General features: G+C 35.0%; 1 long non-coding RNA gene across 2 annotated transcripts; it reads right to left on the minus strand.

The window, feature by feature from the left end:
- Nucleotides 1-4,094: 4,094 nt before the first annotated feature.
- LOC143378272 (uncharacterized) lies at nucleotides 4,095-6,092 on the minus strand. 2 transcript variants are annotated; one of them, XR_013088055.1, is made up of 3 exons: nucleotides 6,034-6,092; nucleotides 5,176-5,634; nucleotides 4,095-4,724 (listed from the first exon to the last, which is right to left on the minus strand). It is a non-coding gene; the product is annotated as an uncharacterized LOC143378272 (long non-coding RNA). The 2 variants fall into 2 exon arrangements; XR_013088054.1 differs by lacking the exon at nucleotides 6,034-6,092 and having other exon boundaries at nucleotides 5,176-5,725.
- Between the last annotated feature and the right edge of the window lie 519 nt (nucleotides 6,093-6,611).

The following is a 6,611-nucleotide window of genomic DNA, read 5'->3' on the forward strand; positions in this document are numbered from 1 at the left end:
ACAGACCACTGTTATGGCTACACTCTGTCAAAGACCCCACTTCTAGACTAATGAAATGGAAACTCCGACTTTTGGAGTACGAGTACCAGGTTGTCCACAAATCCGGAAAGACGAATAAGAACGCAGACGCATTATCGCGCAACCCCTCTTCTGCCTGCCTACCACTTATTCCACGAGAACTCCAGGATCCTGACTTCAAAGTCCAGATACCGAAAACAGACGCTAACACCGAGACAATTGGGCACCGTATACGACAGCTACGTCGCGACAGGGAAAACCGACCTAAGTACCGGGAGACAAGTAGCAGTTCAGACGAGATAGAAGACACCGCACGTGGGAACGTTCAACATTCTCCAATTATACACAAGAACAGATCTTTTCCCAGCTTATCTCAAGAGGTAACCATGCCAGATGAACGCCAGGAAACCATAAACACTTTTTCGCCCGCAGCAAACTCCACTCAAATCGTTCCTTTAGATAAGGACCAGACCTTATTTGACGATCTGATATCCTTTGAGGAACCGGCCGAAAATACTGTAATAGAAAATGCAAGAAACATTCAACAAGATTTATTTGGTACACCACAAGTATCAACAGAAGTCATGGATGAACCTTTACAACCCTCAATAAACCAGCTACCTGCAGGAGCCACGACCGAAGTCAGTGTGGAACAACCACCTGACAGCAGGTCAACTCAATCAAGGGTTTTCGACCGCACGCTTGACCCTTACCCATTCTTCACTACCGACACCGAGAATTCAAATGACCTTGACAATCTGGAAGAGATCCCGCTAGACCAACCACATAAGATTATCATTTCTTCAAACACCTTTACCGCTGAAGAAGGACATTACGTACACTTCATTTCTGCCGATTGCAATTTAGTAAACGCAGTTGGAAAATTATTGCTGGACACCGAAATGATTAATAAACCGAATCTTTTAGCAGCTCAACCGAAGGGACGGGTGATAACAACCGACAATGGATCATTTAAAACCTTTAGTATAATAGTCTCGGATAACTTCTTTGATAATATTAAAAGAGTAGACGTGCTTAACGGATTGAAAACTCTTCAACACACCCTGGATCAAAATCAGATTAAATCATTTCGAATTTCTGCCACGGGAGACCTTCACAAAATACCGTCCAATGAATTCGTCAAGATATTAGAAGAGGTTTTCATAGGAACCTGCCTACAGATTACTTTATGCAACTGTATCATCACTACACCATCCGAAGAGGACTGACAGCACATCATTTACGATGCTCACGCAAGACCAGCAACATTTAACAAAGGCGACTCTGTCTACGTACTCAAAGAACCGGCTACCCGGACAACCTCCACTAGACGTCGTTGACCACTGGCTGGAGCTGGGCTACGTGATACCCAGCGACGACTAAACTTTTACACCCCGCAACACCTAGCGATAAGTACACATTACATTACACTACACCCGATAATTCTTTCTCACACTCTTGTTTACAAAAGGATTTGTGGGGCGTTTTTCCTTCTTTTGAAAAGCATCGCGAGAATCGCGATGTTTTGTCTACGGGGGGAGATGTTACGTATGTGGATTTTTCCCCATACGCCGCTCTCAACCACTTTTCGAGCTCGCGTCTACGAAGGGAAAACGCCCTAAAAATCCTTTTGCTTATCACATACCACTAAGGGGGGTCATGATCTCGACCATCTGGATCACGACCATGGGAACGGGAGTGACACGACGACGACCCCGAAGAATTTCCTTATATGGAAATTTCAAATGCATCCCCACTCATTTTTGGGACTATATAAACCCTTTGGTTTCTACCCTCTGCGGTTAAAAGCAGTACAGTTACGCGTAGAGTAACGTTGTGTCACGCTCGTACCGAGTCGGTTGAATTCAGTAAGATCGAGCTAAAGTCTCTGTCGGAATCATAGTTGACCCCATAGAATCCGCGAGTTCGGTTTACATTCTATTGGGCACTTTGTAATAGCCGCTCGTACGCCCCGCATCGCCAGTGCGTCAACACCGAGCAAATTAGTGGTAATTTTCACACATTTATTACACTATTTAACCGCGACATTCACATTTGTACCAACTAATCTTGAATACACGAATGGTGTTCACTTCTAAATCGAGTTGATTCGTTAAAACCCATCTTTTACCCAGCGATCCTTATAAACTTAGTAGCGCTCACCCACTGATACAACTTTACCGCTCGAGTTGTATCAAATAAAAATTAAGAGTTACGAGGCATTAATAACATTTCCCGCGACTCCCTGATCTAGCATCAGGTTAGTTAGCAACCTTTCATCCAAATAAAGGAATTTTACCAACCTAGTGGCTCCCCGATTTCGCATCGGGTTCGTCCACGTTTAACCCTCCTACGGCTCCCTGATTTCGCATCAGGTTCGTCCGTATCCTACAGCTCCCTGGTTTCGCACCAGGTTCGTCTGTAAGTCTACCAACCTCCGAACAGCTCCCTGGTTTCGCACCAGGTTCGTCTGTGAATAATCCAACCTCCTAACAGCTCCTCGACTTCGCGTCGAGTTCGTCTGTGAACATCATCCTAGTGACACCCCGATTTCGCATCGGGTTCGTTCACGACGTTTCACCCTCCTGCGGCTCCCTGATTTCAAATCAGGTTCGTCCGCGCTTGACTCCATTCCTAGAGGCTCCCTGATTTCGCATCAGGTTCGTCCTCGCCGTCAATAATCCAAGCGGCTCCCTGATTTCGCATCAGGTTCGTCCGCGCACCTTACTAACAAATTCGTTAACCATATTCCTTGGGAAATACCCTTCTCGCCGGCCTCTCGCGTTGCCGCAGCCCCGGCTCGTAACAATAATTTACCTATTTTTCTCTATTTATTTCCCTATTGTTTCTCTAGTCATTTACCTATATTTTCTCTCATTTATTTTCCTATTTTTCTCTGTTTATTTACCTATTTTTCCTTTAATTTATTTACCTATTTTTTTATTTTCCTTTTTTTCTTTGATTTATGTAGCTATTTATCTACAGGGTGTCCCACTAAGGAGTGGACAGCGCGATATCTCTTAAAGTATTGTCGATAAAAATATAAAAAAAATAGGGAATTGCATGGTTCGAGGGGGCCCATTTATTAGCGCGAACGAATTTTGTTTTCGATTATTATTTTAAAAGATACGATGGTCAAGTTCGGTTTTTCAAATGGAACTATTTTTTTTGAACACCTGAGTTGATAGTGCGTTCCAAGACAAATTCAATAAGCTTTAATGTATACACTTTATTTCCACTGGTTTTTAAGATATTGCGCTTGCAAATTTACTGATTTTCACTGCAAGAAACCCCTCTGGAATGGCAAAAACCGGGGGCGGTCTTACTGGCGCTACGGGTGGCACTGCCTGTTGAAATGGATACTTACCTGCCAAAGGTCTACGCCAGAAATGGCAGGCCCAAAGGCTGGACAATTCTTTTCTTTTGACACAATCTGCTCCCTATGGTTGAATAGCGCACTTTCACTCCTTCCTAACCTAACCAATCCAACTTGCATCCCTCCCCCCAAAAGAACCGGCCATCCGAGCGTAGAAGCAAGTGCGAAATAAAAGTAACGATGCGCTTCTCGATACCGCAGATGTACCTACCTAAGTAGCATTTCCGACGGAAAAGAATTGTCCAGCCTTTGGGCCTGCCATTTCTGGCGTAGACCTTTGGCAGGTAAGTATCCATTTCAACAGGCAGTGCCACCCGTGGGGCCAGTAAGACCGCCCCCGGTTTTTGACATTCCAGAGGGGTTTCTTGCAGTGAAAATCAGTAAATTTGCAAGCGCAATATCTTAAAAACCAGTGGAAATAAAGTGTATACATTAAAGCTTATTGAATTTGTCTTGGAACGCACTATCAACTGAGGTCTTAAAAAAAAATAGTTCCATTTGAAAAACCGAACTTGACCATCGTATCTTTTAAAATAATAATCGAAAACAAAATTCGTTCGCGCTAATAAATGGGCCCCCTCGAACTATGCAATTCCCTATTTTTTTTATATTTTTATCGACAATACTTTAAGAGATATCGCGCTGTCCACTCCTTAGTGGGACACCCTGTATATTTATACACCTATTTTTTCTCTAGATAATTTACCTATTTTTTCTCTAATTTATTTACCTATTTTTTTCTCTAGTTTATTTACCTATTTTTTATTTACCTTTTTTTCTTTGATTTAATTAGCTATTTATCTCTATTTATACACCTATTTTTTCTCCAGATAATTTACCTATTTTTTCTCTATTTATTTTCCTATTTTTTCTCTATTTGTTTACCTCATTTGTTTTCTCTACTTATTTACCTATTTTTCTCTGTTTATTTACCTATTTTTCCCTATTTTATTTACCTATTTTTTCTCTATTTATTTACCTCTTTTGTTTTCTCTATTTATTTACCTTTTTTTCTCTAGTTATTTACCTCTTTTTTCTGTATTTATTACCTACTTTGTTTTCTCTACTTCATTACCTATTTTTTCTATTTATTTGCCTATTTTTTTCTCTAAATTATTTACCTATTTTTCTCTATTTATTTACCTATTTTCTGTTTTTATTTACCTCCTTTGTATTCTCTACTTCATTACCTATTTTCACTATTTCTTTATCTATTTTTTTCTCTAATTTATTTACCTATGTTTTCTCTGTTTATTTACCTACTTTTTCTCTATTATATTTACCTACATTTTATCTATTTATTTGCCTATTTTTTCTCTATTTTATTTACCTATTTTCTTATGTACTTATTTACCTCTTTTTCTCTATTTATTTACCTCTATTTTCTCTATTTATTTACCTATTTCTTCTCTATATATTTACCTATTTTTCTCTCTCGTTTATTTACGAATTTTTTCTCTGTTTATTTACCTATTTTTTCCTCTAATTTATTTACCTATTGTTTTATTTACCTTTTTTTCTTTGATTTATTTAGCTATTTATCTATATTTATACACCTATTTTTTCTCTAGATAATTTACCTATTTTTCTCTACTTATTTCCCCATTGTTTCTCTAGTCATTTACCTATATTTTATCTCATTTATTTTCCTATTTTTCTCTGTTTATTTACCTATTTTTCCTTTAATTTATTTACCTATTTTTTTATTTTCCTATTTTTCTTTGATTTATGTAGCTATTTATCTATATTTATACACCTATTTTTTTCTCTAATTTATTTACCTATTTTTTTCTCTAGTTTATTTACCTATTTTTTATTTACCTTTTTTTCTTTGATTTAATTAGCTATTTATCTCTATTTATACACCTATTTTTTCTCCAGATAATTTACCTATTTTTTCTCTATTTATTTTCCTATTTTTTCTCTATTTGTTTACCTCATTTGTTTTCTCTACTTATTTACCTATTTTTCTCTGTTTATTTACCTATTTTTCCCTATTTTATTTACCTATGTTTTCTCTGTTTATTTACCTACTTTTCTCTATTATATTTACCTACTTTTTATCTATTTATTTGCCTATTTGTTTCTCTATTTTATTTACCTATTTTCTTATGTACTTATTTACCTCTTTTTCTCTATTTATTTACCTCTATTTTCTCTATTTATTTACCTATTTTTTCTCTATATATTTACCTATTTTTCTCTCTCATTTATTTACGTATTTTTCTCTGTTTATTTACCTATTTTTTCCTCTAATTTATTTACCTATTGTTTTATTTACCTTTTTTTCTTTGATTTATTTAGCTATTTATCTATATTTATACACCTATTTTCTCTAGATAATTTACCTATTTTTCTCTATTTATTTCCCTATTGTTTCTCTAGTCATTTACCTATATTTTCTCTCATTTATTTCCTATTTTTCTCTGTTTATTTACCTATTTTTTCCTCTAATTTATTTACCTATTGTTTTATTTACCTTTTTTTCTTTGATTTATTTAGCTATTTATCTATATTTATACACCTATTTTTTCTCTAGATAATTTACCTATTTTTCTCTATTTATTTCCCTATTGTTTCTCTAGTCATTTACCTATATTTTCTCTCATTTATTTTCCTATTTTTCTCTGTTTATTTACCTATTTTTCCTTTAATTTATTTACCTATTTTTTTATTTCCTTTTTTTCTTTGATTTATGTAGCTATTTATCTATATTTATACACCTTATTTTTTCTCTAGATAATTTACCTATTTTTTCTCTAATTTATTTACCTATTTTTTTCTCTAGTTTATTTACCTATTTTTTTATTTACCTTTTTTTCTTTGATTTAATTAGATATTTATCTCTATTTATACACCTATTTTTTCTCTAGATAATTTACCTATTTTTCTCTATTTATTTTCCTATTTTTCTCTATTTATTTACCTCTTTTGTTTTCTCTTTTTATTTACCTATTTTTCTCTAGTTATTTACCTCTTTTTTCTGTATTTATTTACCTACTTTGTTTTCTGTACTTCATTACCTATTTTTCTCTATTTATACACCTATTTTTTTCTCTCCCTAATTTACCTATTTTTCTGTATTTATTTACCTATTTTTTTCTCTATTTATTGCTCTTTTGTTTTCTCTATTTATTTACCTATTTTTCTCTAGATAATTTACCTATTTTTTCCTCTAATTTATTTACCTATTTTTTTATTTACCTTTTTTCCTTTG

The sequence above is a fragment of the Andrena cerasifolii genome, unplaced genomic scaffold (genome assembly GCF_050908995.1).
Source record: "Andrena cerasifolii isolate SP2316 unplaced genomic scaffold, iyAndCera1_principal scaffold1993, whole genome shotgun sequence".
Taxonomy (NCBI): domain Eukaryota; kingdom Metazoa; phylum Arthropoda; class Insecta; order Hymenoptera; family Andrenidae; genus Andrena; species Andrena cerasifolii.